Raw genomic sequence first — 21,964 nt, 5'->3', positions numbered from 1 at the left:
ATGAAAATCTGCCAGGGGACAACCACAAGAGAATACCTGATGGAAGCAGAAGCTACTGTCCCCCTGTCTCATACAGATGCTCCCTCCCCCAGTGTAAACGTGCGAGCTGCCTTCCTTCTCCCTTCTTCTTTCTTTTCCTGCCCTTGTCTTCCCTCTCTTTCTCTCTCATGACACTCCAGTCACTCTGGAAAACTTTGCTTCTGATTACACATCAAAGCGAATCTTTATCTCAAACTCTCTGCATCTGCTGTTCCCTATGCCTGGAACACTCTCCATGAGGAAGGCTTTCCAACCCTTTGGGGCTTCAAATATTCACTCCCTAGAGATACACACTTGCTAATAAATAGCCAGACACCTCCCACACCAACTCTCTTCCATCTCATTACCCTACTTTGTTTCTTCTTAGGCTTCCTGAAAATTTAATGTGAGCCCTACTCTCTTGGGTATTGTCTGCAACTGGGTGTATTCTCTTAGAGAGAATTTTGTGTTCTGGAAGTGCTCGCCTCTGTATGTCCTGGAAAATGATGCTGATCTCTCTAATATGAGGTCTGACCATGCTGTCTTCCTTCTCTAGCCTTAAATAAGTAAATTCTGTTAGACTGATCAAGAATCGTCAGGCTCTGGTCTTTGCAGAAATGCAGTCCTATTGTTGACATGGTCAGCACAGTAGCTGTGCAATTTATCAGTGCTGAGAATTGTCCCTCAAATTCTGTTTTCTTCTTCCTTCATTAAAAAAAATTTTAGCAGGATACCTGTCATTCAGTATAAAGACTACATTTCCCAGACTCCCTTGCTTCTAGGTGTGATGCTGTGACTAGGTATTGACCCATGGAATGTGAATCAAGTGACGTGTGTTTCACTTTCACATTAATGTTTCTCTCTTCCTCTCTCCCTCTCCCCCTTTCTGTCCTAGGTGATCCTTAAGGCAGTCTGACCTTCAACATCCTTAGAAGGAAGGATAGTGTTCTCACTTCCTCTTTCCCCTTCCCACTTGCCTGAGTATAACCTAGAGGAGGTAGTGAGCCATCTTCCACGCTGTTGATAACCACCTCTAGTGATGGCAGATCATCACTTTATCCCTGGAACTGGGAACAGTCAGTGCCTGGTAGATAACATTAGACAATTAGTAACAATAAGTAAGTTATTGTAAAAATTTGCTACATGAATGTATAAGTGAAAGGAATCGCTTGCTTTCGATGGCTGAGTTTCTTTCTGGCCGGGCTTTTACACCCCTTTCTGGCCCTCTTGTTTAGCTTGTCTGCCCCCCTTATAACAGACTTCTCAGTACAGAGGGACCCCCATCTCTTCCGACATACTCACCCTACACTGATGTGGAGGAGGGAGCTTCCTGGCTCAGAGGTCTGAACTTTGCCCCAGTTCTTTGTTAACCCAAATACGTTTGGAAAGACCTTTTGACACAAGATCACACTTCAAAGGAAGTTTGCCTAGTTATCAGCATCTGGTCCCTCCCTGGGTTACCCCCATGGTGCCCAGTTTCTTCCCTTTCATGAGGAAATATCAAAACATGAAAAACAGGAGCTTAGCTACCATGCAATCTGTTGGGTATTCTCTCACCTCCCAGGGGTCTTGGGGTGATTTGAGGGCTGTATTGGCGTGACCTGAGGTTGTGAGTCTGAAAACATGTCGGCTTTGATTTAGAACAATGTCATCCAGTAGATAATGCTGACCACAAATGCAAGCCATATGTATAATTTAATATTTTATAATATCCACATTACATTTGAAAAGTGAAAAGAAACTGGTGAAATTAATTTTAATTCTATCCTTAAGGTAATATATTCAAAATTGTATCACTTCCATGTGTAATTAGCATAAACATTAACAAAATATTTTACATTTTTTGTACTAAATTTTTGTATTTTACTCTTACAGCTCCTCTCAATGTAGTCTAACCACAGTGCAAGTGCTTAACTGCCACATGTAGCTGGTGACCACCATATTGGATGGCATAAGCCTAGAGGAAAGTTAGAATTAGACGACGGAATTAGACTGAGTCTGGGTTATGTCCTGGGTGTTCCTTAAGGCAATCTGACCTTCAATTTCCTCAAAATGGGGCTACCTGTACATGTTTTACAATGTCTTGGGGCGGAATTGCAGAGTTCATACAAATAAAAGTGCTGATCAAGTGTAAGACAGTGTGTTTTCTTGTAAATAAAATAAAATAAAATAAAAGCAGGTTCTACTACTCCTCTCTATTAATAACAGAGTCATTCAGCAAAATGAGGCAGAAGAAGGACTCCCCTTCTTAGTCAAATGGGTGAATCCTAGCACTCCCTCTACTATGGCCACAGTCCATCTCAGACTGAGGAGGAGTTCGGTGGGGACACTGTGTTAGTCAGAGGTCTCCAGAGAAACAGAACCAATAGGATATACACAGAGAGATTTATTACCAGCTGAGGGCCTGAATAGGACAAGGTAGACAAAGGACACATTTGCTCTCTGCCTGAGCAGAGACATCTATCTTCCCCTGCCCTTGGATATGGGTGGCCCTGGTTCTCAGGCCTTGGACTCAAACTGGGACTTATACCATCGGCTCGGACACCCGCTCAAATCATCCTGGTTCAACCCACCACAGCACAGCAGTTCTCCTCAAATCCACCCTTACACGTGGAAGACAAGACACTGTCCTAGAAGTGGAGGGATTTAGGAGGCTTTAAAAGACTCTGTTTCCAGCCCTGGCTGGTGTGGCTCAGTTGGGTGGGAGCACTGATCTATATACCTAAAGGTCACAGGTTTGATTCCCAGTCAGAGCATATACCCAGGTTGTAGGCTCTCTGTGGGAGGCAACCGATCAATGTTTCACTTTCACATTGATGTTTCTCTCCCTAGCATGTCCTCCAGTGAGGACTAAGAACAACAACAACATTGTCCCCAAATGTCTCCCCACTGCGCCTGAAACCCACCATAATGATTCCTTCTAAAGGGGTTTCAGTTACTGTCCTCTCCCCACCCCACCTCAATCTTTAAAATGGAAATACTTCCGAGGATCATAACACTTGGGAACACGGTAGTGCTTAAACTTCAGTGTGATTCAGCCAGGCTGGCTGTGGGGCCTGGAAATCAGCAGGCTTAACGAGCACCCAGAGGAGATGTGTGGGACATGCTTTGAGCAAACTCTCCTTGAGCCACAGTGCAGACTCCCTTCTCTACTGTGTCCTCCTGTGGTGGCTGAGAACACAGACAGCTGGCAGTTCTGGCTCCTCTGACACTCCTGCTGCAGAAGGAGATCCTGGGGCTACACACACACACATACACACACACACACACACACACACACACACACACGCAGCTGCTGAATGCAGTGTCCCTGCAGCACCTGGTCTGAACCCAGACCACCAGCCAGCCTGCCTCTTGGGCCCAAACCTTTCAAAAATGCTGGGTAGACCACAGCCCTCCTCCTCCTCCCAAGGACAGAAACACTTCAGAGGCAGGCAGCAAATTCCTGCCTGAGGATACATATCTCTGGGCTGATTAAATAAACACGGCTTAATTAAATTAAAGTGAGATCAGAACCCGTCTGAACTCTGCTGGCAGCCCAGCAGAGTCCCTCATGAATCTTTCATTGTCATAAATGAATGATTATTTGCCTGCTTTGGGGTTTGCCCTGCAGGAAGAGGGGCCTCTGGGTAGAAAGGGCTCCCTCTGCTCAGAGGAAAACAGTTATGGGGTATTTTTATTTAGAGAACCAGGGAGGTGTGAAACCTGTTTATGCTTTTGTTTGAAGGGTGGGGGTAAGCATCATGCCTGTTACTTGGCACAGGATGGGGGTGTGTGAGGCTGCTTTCCTAAAGAGCTCTGGAATATTCAACCAGATGTGTGGTGGAGAGAGACACAAAGACAGAGAGGAACAAAGAGAGAGACAGAGACAGGACACTGGTAAAGCTGCAGACTCACTGCCGATGAGGCTATTATGACTCTGCTTGGCAAATTCAGAGGGACAGGCTTTGAATGGTGTTGGTTGCTGCCAGGAATGAGCAGGGAGGGGGAAAAGCACCTGTTCCAGAAAATTTTCTCAGAGGAGGAGCCGGAAGAGATAAAGAAAAGCAGCTAAAACCTCACGGGGCAGATTGCATTCCTCCATCAGTAGGGCAGAGCCCATAGCCGCCTTCAGAGGCTGGGCTAGGGGCACAGAGGAAGAGCTCTCAGCACGGGTGAGGACCAGTGAGTCCAGGGGCCCCCCAAAGCCTGGTTTACTGTTGTTGCTGTATGGGTCACCTGTGCTGGGGAGGGCACGACACCAACACCTTAGGGGAACCTTTCACAGGCTTGGCCCTGTGCCTGCACCGGCCTTGGCCCCATCTAAAAATTAGACAGGGAGTGGCACTATGCAAACCGGCCTGGTTTCCTATCAGCCAACTTGGGGGTGCCCCTCATCTCTTCCTCTCTCTCTCTAAGGACTTGCCTCTTTGGTCCTATGGTCTCTTCTAGAAGGCTGGGAAAGGAAGGACAAAGAGGAGAAATGCACATTTTGCAAGTTCCAGTGAAAGGCCTTTGGGGAAGAAAGCTGAAACTAATGGGCAAGCTGTGGCTTTCATTCATCTATGCTACTGTCGCTTCCATTAGCCCGGAAATGTGAGAGGGGGCTGTGCAATCTATCATTGTCCTTTGTGTGTGCCAGTGACACTGCTGACGGTGTTATTTTCTGGCTCCAAACTTACCCTCATCAGCAGGGCTTTTGCTCCAAGTTCTCATAGAACTGATGGCTTACATCACCTCATACACTCTTCCAGCCCCACCACTGGCTCCCCACTTAGCTCGTCTCCCATCTCCCCCTGCTCCCAGCTCTGAGTCAGCAACAACTGAGGAGACAGTGCTGCTCCTATAACCCTACTCACCTGCTCCCACCTCCAAGCCCACATCAGACGCTTATCCTAGACTGGACTACCTCTCCCTTGGCATTCTGACCGATAGCAGAGGTGTCTTCTTATTTTGACCAAGTGCTCTCTACCCAGTGACATTTTCCAGATGACTTACTTCTCCAGCTCCATTCCTCCAGCCTCTCCAGGGACCCCAGAGGTGTAGGTCAAATGAGAGAGTATACTACAAGCCATGGGCATCCCACCACACTAGGGTACACTGTCATGTGTCATGGTTGACTCTAAACTTGGAGCACATTAAAGAGCCATTCACAACCCAAAGGACCCACGATTTCTGGTTCAAAGTGACAAACTCAGCCCATGGGTTTATCTCCTCTCTCAACAAAGAATCCAAGAGAGATCCACCAGGAGACTTAAGATTTCAAAATCTTTCTGTAACATGAAAGCAGATGGAGGAAGTGTTAAGTAGGAGCTGAACAGAAAAGGACCAAGAAGATAAAGACAATGGAAGGCAGGATGAGAAATGAGATAGAAACAGGGTCGCTAATTGAAAGTCTGAACATAGAATGACACCCCCGACATTTCCATCCAACAAAACTGCTTGCAGGACATCTGGCAACTGGATATATTTCCAAGCCCAGGAGAAAAAGTTAAAACTAAAGCTGAAATCTTGTCTCTACAAAAAATGAGAATGAATCTTCTGGTAAGAACCCATGCACCAGGTGTGGGATCACGGCATGCCACAGCAAACCCTCTCGTTCTGACATTCTGAGGCCCTCTGAGAAACCAGTGGCTGCCTTCTCGCTCACAAGAGCTGAGCCCAGCACAGTCAGCGAGACTCACCCACCAACACAGGTTTCTGGGGAGTTTTGCTAGTGTTTCATTGTTAAACAGCCACAATCACCAGACTGTGAAATGGAAAGCTTAAAATGTGAAATAGGAAGACCAAGATGATTAAAAGATTAAATGACCTTGGAGGAAAAATAAAGAACATAAGAAAATTAAAGTGGAAAAAACTCTAATTAGAATTTGCAGAGAAAAATAAAAAGATGCTGCATTCGCCCTGGCCGGGTGGTTCAGTAAGTTGGAACATCAGCCCTTCTACCAAAACGGTTGTGGGTTTGATTCCCAGGACACATACCGAGGTTGTGGGTTCAATCTCCAGTCGGGGCACATACCGGAAGCAACCAATAGAAGTTTCTCACACTGATGCTCCTCTCTCTCTCTCTCTCTCTCTCTCTCTCTCTCTCTCTCTCTCTCTCTTTCTCTTCCTGTCTCTCTCAAAAAATCAATTAAAAAACATATCCTTGGGTAAGGGTTTTAAAAATAAAGATGCTGCACCCATAATACATACATATAGAAAAGAAACCATCACAGAAAAAGAACATAAGAATATGACTGCTAAAATTTTTATTAATTTAATTAAAGTTGAAAGATTAAGTTCCTGAAAATTTCCCAGAATATAGATCATTCAGACAAAGAGGGTAGAAAGGGAAAAGAGAAGAATTTGGGGTAAGTAATGAAATTTGGGTAAGAAATGCAGTCTTTATTTCTGCAATTGGTCACAAGGCCATGTGAACCTTACTCTTCCTTGGCTAGGAATGGTAGTGGACATATTGTAGGTAAGAAAAATAAATTGAAATGTAAGAATCTATTCCAATGAAAACAAATCACTGCCCTCCATCTGAGAGAAAGCATCCCAAGCACTCAACCTCCCCCGTGGTGCCTGGCTGAGCCTCCCTGAGCACCACAGTGGAGTCCTGGGGTTGTACCGTCAAACTGCACCCTGAGTAGCGGCAGTCAGTAGATCTACCTTTGTCAAGGACAGTGCTCTGCTCATCTGGTTATTAAGAATCCCCCCTGCTGCAAGGAGTCTTTTATGAGAGGCCTCAAGGAAAACAAACATTCTCACACTCTGTTCATTCAGAGAAGCCAATGTGTCTAACTCTTCACCAAGCCTCCCTCTTTCCCATCCTCCAGTGTTGCTGCTTTTGGATCTCCAGCCCTGGGCTAAACCACGATGGACCACCATGAGGCCGTGCACATTCGGTCCTTGGTCACTCTCTTTCCATGCAAATTAGGTCACTCTCTTTCCATGCAAATGGACGATGACGTGGACTATTCAGAGCTTTGCCCACTAGGAGGAGTTCTCCTCCTCGATGTCCTATAGGGTGCCTCTGAGTGATGCCGCTGCTTCAGCCTCCTTCTGCCTGATGCCAGAGCATTGAGCTCTGCTTGATCATCCTCAGTCTTCTATACTCGCTGAACATCTTTCCTTCCCTCCTGTAGCCACAATCACCCAGAGAATGGCTTCTACCATTTTTTCAGTTTTGAGCATTAGGGACAAGATTTCCCTGTATAGATACAAATATTTTTGTAGAGGCTCAGGGGACAACCTTGGAGTTCCTCTGGTCCAGCCATGCCCTGGCCATTCTTTCCTCCGGGCTTAGTCTACTCTCAGCCCTCAGTTAAGTTTTATTCACATAGTGGGCACTAATGAGGTTGCTGCTTGGCTGTGACCTAAAAGAGTGCATATATAAGACCCCAAATGTTTGAGGTCCCAGAGGCCCCAGATGTTTATTATATTATTTAAAAATAAATACATTCTGCCTGGCCAGCTTGGCTCAGTGGTTGAGCATCGACCTATGAGCCAGGAAGTCATGGTTCCATTCCCAGTCAGGGCACATGCCCCATTTGCAGGCTCGATCCCCAGTGGGGGGCATGCAGCCAGTCAGTGATTCTTTCTCATCATTGATGTTCCTATCTCTCTCTCCTTCTCCCTTCCTCTCTGAAATCAATAAATAAAAAAAATTAAAATAAATAAATATATATATTCTGGCAGGTTGGGTTTCCAGGAAGCAGATTCTGAGATGGGTATTGGTAGGCAAAAGGTTTATTTAGGAAAACTCTTAGAACCAACCCTTTTGGAAGTGAAGAGAAAAGTGCAAGTTGGGTCAAAGGAGCACATGGACTGTGATACCAGATCAATGAAGGCTTCAGCGACTCCATTGGAAGCTTAAGTGACTTTTCATAGTGGTCCTCAGTGGGAGCAGAGGGTGCTCAGACTTCAAAAATTACATTTCATTGGCAATACTTGACCTAGACTTAGAGTTTATAAAACTTACAGTTGAATAAATAGACTCAAATACCCAAGTTATTCCAAACTTACTTAAAAGTCTTCCAATAACTAAATTGCATATTAGCTTTCAAATTTAAGTTCGGTGAGAGTGTATAAAATTAAAAATTCAGTTCCCCAGTTGCACAATTCGGACACACAATAGCCACATGCAACAAGTGGCCGCCATACTGGACAGTACTGGCTGGTACTATCAAAAAGTCACTTGTGTATACTCCTTGTGCTGAAAAGGGTATGGCTTTGGTTCCTACACACCTCAATTTCCTCATCTTTAATGTGGACCCAATAATGTAGAGCACAGATACAGATTTTTACCATCTCGCCAATAGCCACCTTACAAAACCAAATGTATACAGGTGCCTACTTCTGCTATAAAGCTCTTAGAGTGTCTGTGGCTCAGAAGTGGAAAGGAGAAGAAACTGAAGAGTGGGGCCAGCCTTCGGGAGCTGACCACCACAGATTCCAAGCAGTGGCACAGGCTTGTCCATGGGGTTTGCCCTGACCAAAGATTCCAACCCCAACTCCAAAAGATCAGGATGTCCCATGTTGCTTTTTTGTGGTGCTCACAGTTCTAGCAATAAAAGATTCATCTGCTTCTATTTTAACAATTCAAACAACTCATAAATATACAAGATTGCTAGTCATGCATATCTTAGAGATAGTTCAATCAGATGGCTTTCCTCTTTATATGTATACTAGAGGCCCGATGCACAAAAATTTGTGCACTGGGGGGGAGGGAGGGTCTCTCAGTCCGGCCTGTGCCCTCTCGCAGTCTGGGACCCCTCGGGAGATAATGACCTGCTGGCTTAGGCCTGCTCCCGGGAGGCAGAGGGCAGGCCCAATCCCTAGGTGCAGCCCCTGGTCTGGCTCTGAGCAGGGCTGATTGGGGAGTTGGGGCGCCGCCCCCTGTCACACTCAAGGCAGGGTCGATAGGGAGGTTGCGGCGCCACCCCCTGTCATGCACAGAGCAGGGCCAATCAGGGGGTTGGGGCACTGCCCCCTGTCACGCACAGAGCAGGGCCAATCAGGGGGGTTGGGGCTCCGTACCCTGTCACGCACAGAGCAGGGCCCATCACGGGGGTTGGGGCTCCGTACCCTGTCACACACAGAGCAGGGTCGATCAGGGGGTTGGGGAGCTTCCCCATGTCACGCACAGAGCAGGGCCCATCAGGGGGTTGAGGAGCTCCCCCCTGTCACTCACAGAGTTGGGCCGATAGGGGAGTTGGGGCACCACTCCCTGTCACACACAGAGCAGGGCAGATCAGGGGGTTGGGGTGCTGCACCCTGTCACACACAGAGCAGGGCCCATGGGGGCAGGAGGGTTGGGGCGCCGCCCTCTATCACCCACAGAGCAGGGCCGATCAGGGGGTTGGGGCGCCGCCACTGTCACACTCAGGGCAGGGCTGATGGGGAGGTTATGGCTCTACCCCATCACACACAGAGCAGGGCCCATGGGGGGGCGGGCGGCCGTTGGGGGGCCGCACCCTGTCACACACAGAGCCGCAGGGCAATCAGGGGGCTGGGGAGCTCCCCCTGTCACGCACAGAGCAGGGCTGATCAGGGGGTTGGGGTGCCTTCCCCTGTCATGAACAGAGCAGGGTGGATAGGGAGGTTGTGGCCCTGCCCTCTGTCACACACAGAGCCGCAGGGCGATCAGGGGGTTTGGGCGCTGCCCCCTGTCACGCTGATCCCGGTGTTGGGAGGCATATTACCCTTTTACTATATAGGATAGAGGCCTGGTGCACAGGTAGGGGCCAGCTGGTTTGCCCGGAAGTGTGTCCTGGATCAGGGTGGGGGTCCCCACTGGGGTGCCTGGCCAGCCTGCATGAGGGGATGTTGGCTGTTTGCAGCTGTCACACACCCTTCAGGGTGGGGGTCCCCACTGGGGTGCCTGGCCAGCCTGGGTGAGGGGCTGAGGGCCGTTTTCAGGCTGGCGGGTGACTGAAGCTCCCAATCGCTCCTTTTTTTCTTTTCTTTTTTTATTCTGGGCCAGCTTTAGCTCTGAGGCTCGGCTCCAGCTCTTAGGCCTCCGCTGCTGAACGCAGGTATCTGGCCTTTGTTTACCTCTGTATTTGAAACAATGTTGCGGTCCTGCTGGCTGAAGCCTGGCTGACTAAAGCAGGTTTCTGGGGTTTTGTTTAGCTTCTATATTTGTTACAATGTTTCTTAGAGAGCAGCTGAGAGGCCGGCAGCAGCAGGCGGGGAACCTGGCTTCCTCCGTCACTCGAGCAAGCAAGCCTCCCTGTTCGCATCAGCTGCCTGGCTGCAGGCTGCCATCTTAGTTGGCAGTTAATTTGCAAAACTCAGTGATTAGCCTATAGGAAGGGTAGCGGCCGTATGGCTAATTACCATGTTTCTCTTTTATTAGATAGGATATTTTTATTGATTTCAGAAAGGAAGGGAGAGGGAGAGAGAGATAGAAACATCAATGATGAGAGAGAATCATTGACCAACTGCCTCCTCATACCTCCTACTGGGGATTGAGCCCACAACCTGTGCACGTGCCCTGACCAGGAATAGAACTGTGACCTCTGGTTCATAGGTCAACACTCAACCACTGAGCTACACCGGCTGGGCGGATGGATTTCCTCTTAATACCTACATGCGATCAACAGTGACTTCAAGGCCTTTTGAGAAAAGGAAAATGGTAATTACAGGGCACAAATCCCTTCCTGGGGATGAGCAACCTGGGAGCCAGAAATACCGGAGACGCTGCCAAAGAAATATCAGTGAACACAGTCCTGTGGTAGAAAAGAACAAATGGGGCCACTTCCTCTTTCGCCTCCTTGCCGCTTTTCTTCTCCTCCTCTCCTTTTTCCTCTCCATTCCCTATCCTCTTCCTCCTCCATCTTCTCCTTCACCTCTTCCCTTTCTCATTTCCTTCTGGTCTTTGACTTTTCCTGTCCCTACTTATGCTACTCACCTCCACTGAGGGCTTCCTGCTCCCAGTGGCCAGCATCAGGCTAGCATTTGCAGCAGCACAAAGCTCAGCTACATACTGAGTTAAATTTCCTTTTTTGGACTATTCTGAGACACTACTAATGCGTATATTATTTTTGTAAGGAAATGAGTTCCTAGTTCCAAGCAACTATTTACTTAGCTGGCAATTGCTTGTATATAGACTCTGGTATGCAGGGCCCTGCCCAAAGTAAAGCTCAATAAATATTAGTTTATTAGAAATAAATAAAGATGTTGACATTCTTGGATATAAGTATATTTCATCACAAAGAAACAAACCAAACACATTCTGGTATGTTTAGTGTCCAGATTGAGACCAGATTCTGATTAAAACATTCATCCATCAACTCAGAAGCCACCTTTTGTTATAACAGCAAAAATCTTCCCAGTAGCTGGAGGCCATATGTTAAATACACTCGAAGAAATATTTTCATCAGTACATGTCAGCTCTGACATCTAAACCTGTCAAAATAATGAGTTCTAAAACTTAATCCAAATTTAGTTTCATATTTATAGATGGAAGGTTATTTTTCTGTTTCTGGCACATGTAAATAAGCAAATGTCAGATTCAAATTTGACCAAATTTCCTGATTAAATTTTCAAATTAGTGAAGAAATGTCTCTGTGTAATTTGTATAAAGTACCGCTTTAGTGTTTTGTTTTTCTTTTGTCTGAATATATATGTAATGAAGATCATTCTGCTTTCAGGGGGAGTGCTTTGGTGTGTTTTTATTATCATTCTTGGTTACATAAACAAAAACATTATGACAATATTAAAAGAAAGAAATTTACTCACAATTTCACTACCTCTGCAAATCAAAATGTTTGTGTGTGTCTTTAACTTTATAACTGAACCTTCCATCTGGATATAGGCACACATGCTGATTAACAATGTAATTATGCAAACAAGTCCTCCTCAAATACTAACGTGTGTTACCATCCTTTTAGCTCTGTAGCTGAGAAAATAAGTAAGCTAGTTAGTGTGGAGGCAGAGCACTAATCTCCACAAATTCCCTGCCTCCCACCCACCCAGGCACGCGGGGGCCACAGCAAGCGCGTTCTTTAGCTGCCTGCCAACTGGTTCCAGATGGCGGAGGCAGATACCGAACCGAGGAGAGTCACTCAAGCTTCGGAGCAGGGCCTCCTGGCCATCAGCAGCGCAACTACTTTGGAAATTTAAGTGTGACACAAAGAACTGTCATGAACGGGGAAGCACCGAAGTGGACTCTGCCAATCAAAGCGATGGAAGCTCCGGCTGAAGCCTGATGGGGCCCTACTCTCAGGAAGGATTTGCAGAGCTTGCCTGCACTCATTACTGTTCTGTCCCTTGAGCCAATTAGTAAGAAGTGGCTTCCTCTATCGGGGCGATGCTAACAAAGGGGTGAAGGAAGAGGGAACCGTGCCCTACACGATCTTACACACACACACTACATGCTTAACAAATGTTGGCTTGTTGATCAAATATAGAAAAGTACACAGTTAATAAGCTCGAAAAATTACTCCAATGCAAAGACATCCCAGTTGCCACAATTCAGACAAAAAAATAATAGCACATTATGAGCAAGCCAGAAGTTTCTTTTTTGTTGTTTATTTTTATTTATATTTAAAAAAATAATTTAAAGGAATTGGCTTACCACACAATTGTGGGGATTGGCAAGGGTAAAATCTGTACGTCAGGCTGTCAGTCTGCAAAATCAGGTAGGATGTGATGCTATGGTCTTGAGGCAGAATACCATTTCTGCTTTTAACTTTTACATATTCTTCCTTATGCATTCCTTAGGTTTAACTTGCTATTTTTTCCTACTTATTAAGATAGATTGAATTTTTTAAAAAATATAAATTGAGGTGATTGATTTCTCAGCCTCTCTTCTTTCCAAATATATATTTAATGCCATAAATGGCTCCTGAAGCATATTTTAACCACATTACATGTTTTAATATGTCATATTTTCATTATCATTTAGGTAAAAATATTTCCTTATTTTCATTGCTAATTTCTTCTTTTAACCATGGGTTATTTAGAAGTATATAGCTTAATCTCCAATCCAGATATTTAGGGTGTCTCTAGTTATCTTTTTATTTTTTGTTTCTAGCTCAGTTTCATTATGGTAAGAGAACATACTTGAGATTACGTCAGCCCCTTGAGGTTTATTGAGATTTGATTTGTTATTCAGCATATCATCAATTTTGGTAAATGTTTCATGCACACTTGAAAAGAATGTGCATGGTAGAGTTATTGGGTACTGGGTTCCATACATGTCAGTTAGGTCAGTTTATTGATCATACTGCTTACTAATTTTTTGTGTGTGATTCTTCTATCAGTGACCGAGAAAGATGTGCTAAAAACACCCACTATAATTGCGGATTTGTCCAGTTCTTTTTTTGTCTTTATCAATTTTTACTGGCACTCTAGCCAATAAAATGCAAATAAGAGAAGAATTTAAGGCATAAAAACTGAGAGGCAGAGATATTATTGTTTACTTGAAAAACCCCAGGAACTCAATTTTTCAAAGACTACAAAAACAGTAAGAAAGGTCAGTAATATTGTGGTGTACAAAACTATAAGATAGTCAATAGTTAGAAGCTAGAAGATTATAATATGGAAATATTCTATTTGTATTAATAAGAACTACAACAAAAAGATCATTTTCTTATGAATAAATTCAACAATAAAAGTACAAGTATATATTAAAATAATCTTTAAAACATTTCAGAAGGACACATTAGAACACATAAATAAGAAAGCATACCATATTTTTTAACAAGCTGACTCAATGTGATTATACACTTATATCAAGAGTTTGCTGATCTTTCTAATTTAATTTTTAAATTGAGCATAATCTCAATAAAGCTAAAAATGGGGAGGGGTAGCTAAACAAAGAATTCTAAAGTTCATATTAGAAAATAAGCAAAAAAGATTTGCAAAGGAAACTCTGATAAGGAAATCAAAATAGGTAGATTGGCAGATATAAAGATATTCTCCAAAGTTCAGTTATTAAAGCAACATAGTACTGGCACATGAATATATGAACCAGTAGAATAGAAAATCAAGTCCAGAAAAATACACAAATACCAAATCAATGGTGAAAACTGAACTGTGAATAATGGTGGGGCAGCTAGGTAGCTCTCTGGAAATATTAATGTTGGATTCATATATCACTCTGTGTTCCATGATATATTCCAAATGCATCAGATCTTTAAATATAAAATATAAATCAATAAAGATAGTAAATGAATAAATGAGATAATTTTTCATAACCACAGTGAGGAGGGCTTTTAAACTATGACCCCAAATCCAGAAACCATGCAAAAAATATTAATAAATTCAACAATATAAAAAAAATTTAAACCTCTGCCTGACAAAAATAAACCCCACCATTTAAAAAAAATGACAAACTGGGAAACATAGTTACAACTCATTATAGAGCTAGAAAATCTTTCTACTAATACAAAGCTGTTGAGATTGATAAGAAAAATGGTCAATAACCCATTAGAAAAATGGAAAATATCATAAACAGACAATTCAAAGAATATGTAAATTATTCTTAAATCTATTTCTAAATGCTCAATTTCACACATAGAAAGAAACATGCAAATTAAAATTTCCCAAGATATAATTTTTCACCATAAAATTGGCAAAAATCCAAAATTTGATCACACGTTCTGTTGCCAAGGCTACGGGAAACAGGCACTGTTGCACATTGCTGGTGGGAGTATACGTTTTTACAACCCAGATGGAGGAAATTTAGCAATCGCTATCAAAATTCCAAATGTATGTGCTCTTAGACTCAGCAACTCCACCCTGGGGAGGGTACTCTGCAGATAGATGTGCATACCTACAAAATGGCCAAGATCAAGTTTATTTATTGCAGCACTGCAGTCAGCCGTGCAAGACTGGAGAGAACCTGGATATGTATCAGTGGGGGACTAGTTAAATAAATTCAATGAAGTATTCTGCAACTGTAAAAAGAAATAAGAAAGCTCTTTACATATTGATAGGAAAATTCTCTAAAACATAATAAAAGAACAAGGTACTGAATGATGTATATAGCGTATGAAAATTTATATTACAAAGAGGGGAAACAATATATTTGTATTACTATTAGGTTCATTTTTGAAATCTCTGGAAGGGTGAATAAAGACTGAAAGCGGTGGGTCCTGAGAACTGGGCACATGACTGACCCATGTGGGAAGGAGATGTTTCACTGGAAGCTTTTCATAATTTTTTTATGTTTTTACTATAGGGATGTGTTATTGTTTAATTGTTAAACAACAGGATGTTTTTAACTGTAAGTGCTAGAAGCCTTAAGCAATGAGACAATTTTTTTATCTCAAATAACACAATATCCAAAGTCAGACTGTCCCTGGGCTAGTACTGTTTCTGCAATTCCAGGCATCACAGGGAGACCTGACCATGAGAAGCCAAAATGGACAATGGCATGGCTTCCTGTGTGTTGCCCGGAAGTCCCCAGTCGACTTCCCCTCAGGTCCAATTGACCAGTGATGTATAATATGCCCACACCCAAGCTTCAGGAGACACTGGGACATAATAGTACTAACCTTCCCTGAGAACTTTCTATGCACCAGGTACTATCATAAGCACTTTTCCTGCATTAATTAGTTTACTCTTCAAAGCCGCATGTTAGAAAGGTGGCATTATTATACCTATTTTACAGATGAAAAATCTTAGGCACAAAGAAGTCAAAGAAGGTCACGGCAACTGGTGGAGTTGAGATTCACACTTTGGCAATCTGGCTCCAAAGTCATTTTCCCAACTGCCATGTTCGTTACCTGAGAATGAATAAGTCTTGTTATTGAAGAGGTTGCTTCCACCAGCAGGAAAGAAGGGAGAAGAATGGCTATGAAATATAAAATGAGCAGTGCTTCTCCCTAGAAACAAATTGCTCAAATTGCACACCAAGCCGTCAGTGATAGACACTGGCCATTTTGTGAACACCTCCCACGTTCTCTCTGGACCCGTGTCTCCAATTAATAGGCAGGAGGAACCCCTGGGCAATGGCTGGGGTTGCTCTAGAGCAGTGGTTCGCAACCTTCCTAATGCCGCGACCCTTTGATACAGTCCCTCATGTTGTGGTGACCCCCAACCATAAAATTATTTTCGTTGCTACTTCATAACTGTAATTTTGCTACTGTTATGAATCATAATGTAAATATCTGATATGCAGGATGTATTTTCATTGTTACGAACTGAACATAATTAAAGCATAGTGATTAATCACAAAAACAATATGTAATTATATATGTGTTTTCCAATGGTCTTCGGCGACCCCTGTGAAAGGGTCGTTCGACCCCTAAAGGGGTGGAGACCCCCAGATTGAGAACCGCTGCTCTAGAAGCAATAGTAGCAGCACCTCCACCTACAGAAATCTCCAAACCAATAGTGCCCATGCCTACCAGGGACCTTGGAATGAGCTCTGGGGAATAGACCAGCTTTCTCCCAAGAGCAGGATGGCAACAGGGGGCTGGGGACCCCCATGGGAGACTCTGGGTGCTCTGGGTGCTCACACACACACACACACACACACCACACACACACACACACACAGCTCACCCGCAGCCCAGTGCTTCTTTCTACCCAGGCAGAGTGCCAGACTGCCCATCAGCACTTCACTGGCATCAGCAAAGATGTGACCCGGGAACCAAAGGGAGTTTTTGGTTGTGAGAAAAGCAGCCCTGCCTGAACGTCACAGACATTCCCCAGCCAGCCTGCTCTGCTGTTGATAAGATCATCACAGGACACTTTCCTACTGCAGCGCCTTTACGCTCTCTGGGCCTCACTTGCCACTTGAGAACCCCTTGCCGCTAAATGCATCGTCTAAAACATTCACGCTCCCATCCGCCAGGACTTTACAGTAGCTAACTCTGCCCCCATGTGCTAAAAATACCAATTTTTCCCTGTCATTAATCCAGCAGTTTTTTCAGATATTTGTCTTTTCATAGTCAGAAATGCAGTGAGTCACTTTACTCACCTCCCAGGCACATCGCCCAGGGAAGGGGGTGGATGTATTCTTAGCGGAGAGCACTTTGCTCTGCCTTATGTAAACCCCTGGAGCTGGATGTCTCCAGACACAGATAAAGAGGAGCCTGGGGTGAGCGGAGGCGAGAGAATGAAGCCCCTGAACAACCAGCCCTCTTTTCACAGAACCAGCTGCTGCCTGCTGATCTGAAACACAGCCCTGGCCTGTGGGACATCTGCCTTCCCTCAGAGCGGAATAAGCAGAGAAGGAATTCCTCGCCAGGTTTCTCCCCCAGAGGTGCCAGAACAGTTCACACAGCGGCAGTGTCTTCTCATCAGCCTGAGAGAGAGAGGTCCTGACTATGCCAAGGAGGCACAATGGAATCTGGCCACCAGGGCACCCAGGATTTGTAGAATTTGTAGAATTTGTAAGAATAAGGTAGGGTGTGTCTTGCTGGCCATCATGACCAACTATCCTCAGGATGTAGAGAGCCCAGTCATATTCATATATGCCCTGAGACATAATGTTATGGATTTAAGTTTTCTAGAGCTAAGAAGCCACGGTCACTTATTTCTTCAAGGCTGTGCAGCCTGGTTGAGCCACCGCCTTTGCATGCTAAGTGCACAAAAGCCAAGATCTGAGAGACATGTCCACGTTCTGGAAAGCCTCTGTCAGGCTTTATAACAGTTGCTTTCAGAATTCTTCGGCTCTGGTGTGGCTACTGAGCTTGGTCATGTCACCTCTCTGGGCCTCTGTGGCCTCAAATTGAGGGAGGAGGCAGGTCCTGGTCTCCATGAGCCTGTCCAGTTCAGATGTCCTGAACTTCGGAAGAGGACTTTCTTCCCTTTGCAGGATGCAAGTGCCTTACATTCACCCCTGCGTCTGCTTCAGGTTCCTTCGCTTTCTCTGTTCAGCCCTGGCCCATCTAGTGGAAATGTTAGGCAGAGCTCCCTGACAAAGGCTGCAATAGTTTCTTACCCTTGGGCAGCCAAGAGAATCGATGAAGTATTTATAATGCCCCCTCCCAAGATGTCCACGCCCTAATCCCTGGAACCTGTGAATATGTTATATTGGTTACAAAAGCGACTTTGAAGGTGAAATTAAGATAGATTATCCTGGATTATCCAGGTTGGCCCACTCTAATCATGTGAACCCTTAAAAGCAGAAAACTTACCCTGGCTAGAGGTTGGCGAGATGCTGTAAAAAGGAACAGTTGGAGATTTAAAGCATGAGAAGGGGCCACATAGAAAGCATGAGAAGGAAAATGGGCAGCCTTTAAGAGCACAAGACCAGCCCCTCACTGACAGCCACCAAGGAAACAGGGACCTCAGTCCAACAGCCACAAGGAACCGAATTAAGCCAACAACCTGAATGAGCTTGGAAACAGATTTATTCCCAGAGCTTCCAGAAAGGAACACAGCCCTGCCAATGCCTGCAAGAATCTAAGCAGAGACTCACTGAGTCATTCTGTAACCGGATGTCTGACCTAGAGAACTGAGACAATAAATGGGTGTTGTTCTAAACCACTACATTTGTGGTAATTTGTTGTAGCAGCAATAGAGAACTGATACATAGGATGTGTCTGACAATTACATTACTTTAACACAAGCTTGTCCCTCCAGAAAACCTCCTTCCACATCTGGAAGAAAGATGCAAAGCCTGGCCCAGGCCACTGGGCTCTGTCTTGCTTCCAGGAACTGACATACATTAAAAGCGTGAAAGAAGGAGTAAAGAATGCATGAACAGAGAGAGAGAGCGAGGGAAGAAAGGAAGAAAAGAGCTGGCTCTGATATTGTTATTACTATAACTCCCACAGGCATTAAAGTCCCAACAACGCCCTCTTCATAATTAAGAAATGTGAAATTGGCTGCAGTGATCATATGGAAGAGGAGGGGCCAGGAGTGACCTGGGGATGCTCTGGAATCCAGTAACTTAAATATCTACAGGGAACATCTTGTGAGCAGCCCTTTGGCTGTGAAAATGCAAACGACCCAAGCTGGCTGCAGTGTGTCACCTGGGAGGCCCAGCCGACACGGGAGGCAGGGCAGAGCTCCATTCCCAACTCTCCCTCCCGTAGAGCCGTAGAGCTGGGTGGCAGCACACTCAGACTAAGTTGCACCCCAGAGCCTGCCCAGGGTTGCTCAGTCAGGGAGGCAGGGTACCCTCACCTTCTGCAGTCCTGGGGCTGCCCACCTCCCCTCTGAAAAGAAGTGTGAGGATGTGAGGTTGGTCTTTCTCTTGCTTTCTCCTCTTCTCTCACCTCCCTTTCAAGTTCCAAAGTGAAAACTGAAGATTAATCTTGCCATCTCCAGCTCTCCTTTTTCCAATATCTTCTCAAATTTATGTAGTGAGATTATACCATTAATTCCTATTACTCATAATAAGGAAAAGGAGAAAAGACAAATTTAAGAAGTCATTCAAAGATCAGATGTGTGTATATATACATAGGCTATGTATATACATATAGACCATGTATATATACATATACACCTTGTACATGCACATAGACTTCATACATACACATAGACCTTGTATATACACATAAACCTTGTATGTTCACATAACCTTGCATATACATAGACCTTGTATGTACACATAGACCTTGTATATACACATAGACCTTGTATGTACACATAGACCAGGGGTCCTCAAACTACGGCCTGCGGGCCACATGCAAATACAAATATTGTATTTGTTCCCGTTTTGTTTTTTTACTTCAAAATAAGATATGTGCAGTGTGCATAGGAATTTGTTCATAGCTTTTTTTAAACCATAGTCCGGCCCTCCAACGGTCTGAGGGACAGTGAACTGGCCCCCTGTTTAAAAAGTTTGAGGACCTCTGACATAGACCTTGTATGTCCACATAGACCTTGTATATACATATAGACCTTGTATGTACACATAGACCTTGTATGTACACATAGACCTTGTATGTACACATAGACCTTGTATGTACACATAGACCATATCATTCTCTAGCTCTGGAAAGTCACCCCACACCTACACAAACATGTACCTCCACTTATACTTACCCTGCAACTCTGTTTCCCCTCCTAGCAAACCCCTGCTGCCTGTCTGGGCTACAGGATCGGACAGCTGGGGAAGCAGAGCAGGGTGACCACAGATAATCCACTGTAGGGATTTTGAGATCATTAACAGCCTTTAGGCCCTGACAAAGCCCAAGAGTTCTTCCCATCTGATAAAGTAACTATAATGACTGAACTCATTCTCCAAACAGCCTAAGCACCCAGCAGGGACCTGTGCTCTATGTTAAACACCACAAGGATTGGGAATAACAGTCTATGACCTAAGTCAATGTTTCCTGAACTTTCTGGGAGGATCAGTTCATGAACTTATCATTGAGGAAGCAGAAATGTAGTAAGGAGTGGGAAGCAGAAAGAGGTCCGCTCCCCTGGATGTTCCCCAGTGCAGATAAATACCACCTCATCCACTTGTCCTTCCAAACACTCCATCATCTCATATACATGTGTACACACACACACACACACACACACACACAGTCCAGCCTCCTGCTTTATTCCCCAAATCCAATCTCAGCACCCACAACCTACCTGAGAATGCCACATAAAAATGCAATCTGAAGGATGCCCCTTATCATGCGAGTTCACTTGGAAAAGGAGGAATTTACCAACCTCAGAGATGCCAGTACCACTGTAAGCAGAGCTATGAGCCAGAGAAGAAACTGGGAGACCAAAGTTGGTCCTGCGAGCCAGTTCCACCTCCGGGAAAGAAACCCCAAGATCCACAGAGCCCTCCCCAACCCCACAGAGCTGCTGCCACCCAGCCCCACTGAACCCCGGGGCACGGACTTCTCCTGTGATTTTACTCATGAGACTCGAAGGAAGAATCTGTCCCAGCATTTGGAAGAGCATGTCCCCTGATTCGATCATTGTTCTTTCTCCAATGCCATCTGTTAATGGCTATTATTTCACTGAAACACAAGCTGTGGTGGTATTCATTTCTCTTTTTCTCCTGCTTACAAACCTCATGATATATTGAACAATTCTTTAAAAAAAGACTTTTCATATTTGAGTCTCTGCCCTGTGAAAAGAAGCCATTATCAAGCATCAAGGGCTGTTCCAGCACTTCACAGGATTTAATTCGTTTAACCTTCACAACGGACTCTGCAGTGGGTTCCATTTTCATTGCCATCTGACAGTTGAGGATGCTGAGGCAAAGGAAGTTAAGTGAATTGCCTGCAGTCATGGGGTTAGGACGTAGGTAGCAAATCCGGAATTCAAATCCAGACAGCATGGCTCCAGCATCCACAGCCTTAAGTCTTAACAATTGTGCTTTCAAGATTCCCAAACATTGTATCAAAGGACCGCCCAGTCCCTAGGAAGACAATAGTGGAGAAATAATGCAGACCAACAGCACATTGTTAGAGAAATGTGCCCTTTGCAACCATACTCCTCCATACTCATCCTCTCTCTTTCTCTCTCTCTCTCTCTCTCTCTCTTTCCCCCCCCCCCCCTCTCACACACACACACACACACACACACACACATACACACACACCACACCTGCTATGGATCCACTACCACCATTACCACCATTACCACCATGCAATGAGATTTAACCTTGACTGGAGAGTTTATGTGGCGACATGGGCATAGACATACTCTTCTCTTTACCTTATCACCTTTTGTTCCTGGGGGATGGTTCACTTTATGTGTCAACTTTATGTGCCACAGTGTCCAGATATTTGGTCAAACGTTATTCTTTTTATTATTATTATTATTATTATTATTATTATTATATTTTTAAAACCAATACACTTTCCATGTGGATGACAAATATCAGTATTAGAAAATCCAATTATACAACAAATACTACATCTAGTTTGGGGTAGATATATTTATTTTTTGGTAACATACATTAAGTGGCACTAATTACACAGGAACTATAAGGTAGCTAACATGAAACCACAGAACTGTAACTTTGCCACCGCTGGGTGAACCTGGCCTCTCTGGCTGTGCACATTTTGAAAAAACTGGATGCCCGCTCCAGAGGCACGACAATGAAACCTGCTCA

Source organism: Myotis yumanensis, unplaced genomic scaffold, assembly GCF_028538775.1.
Source record: "Myotis yumanensis isolate MYYU_CA2020_CCGP unplaced genomic scaffold, mMyoYum1.0.hap1 SCAF_4, whole genome shotgun sequence".
Lineage (NCBI taxonomy): Eukaryota > Metazoa > Chordata > Mammalia > Chiroptera > Vespertilionidae > Myotis > Myotis yumanensis.
Note: the sequence above shows the minus strand (reverse complement) of the source record.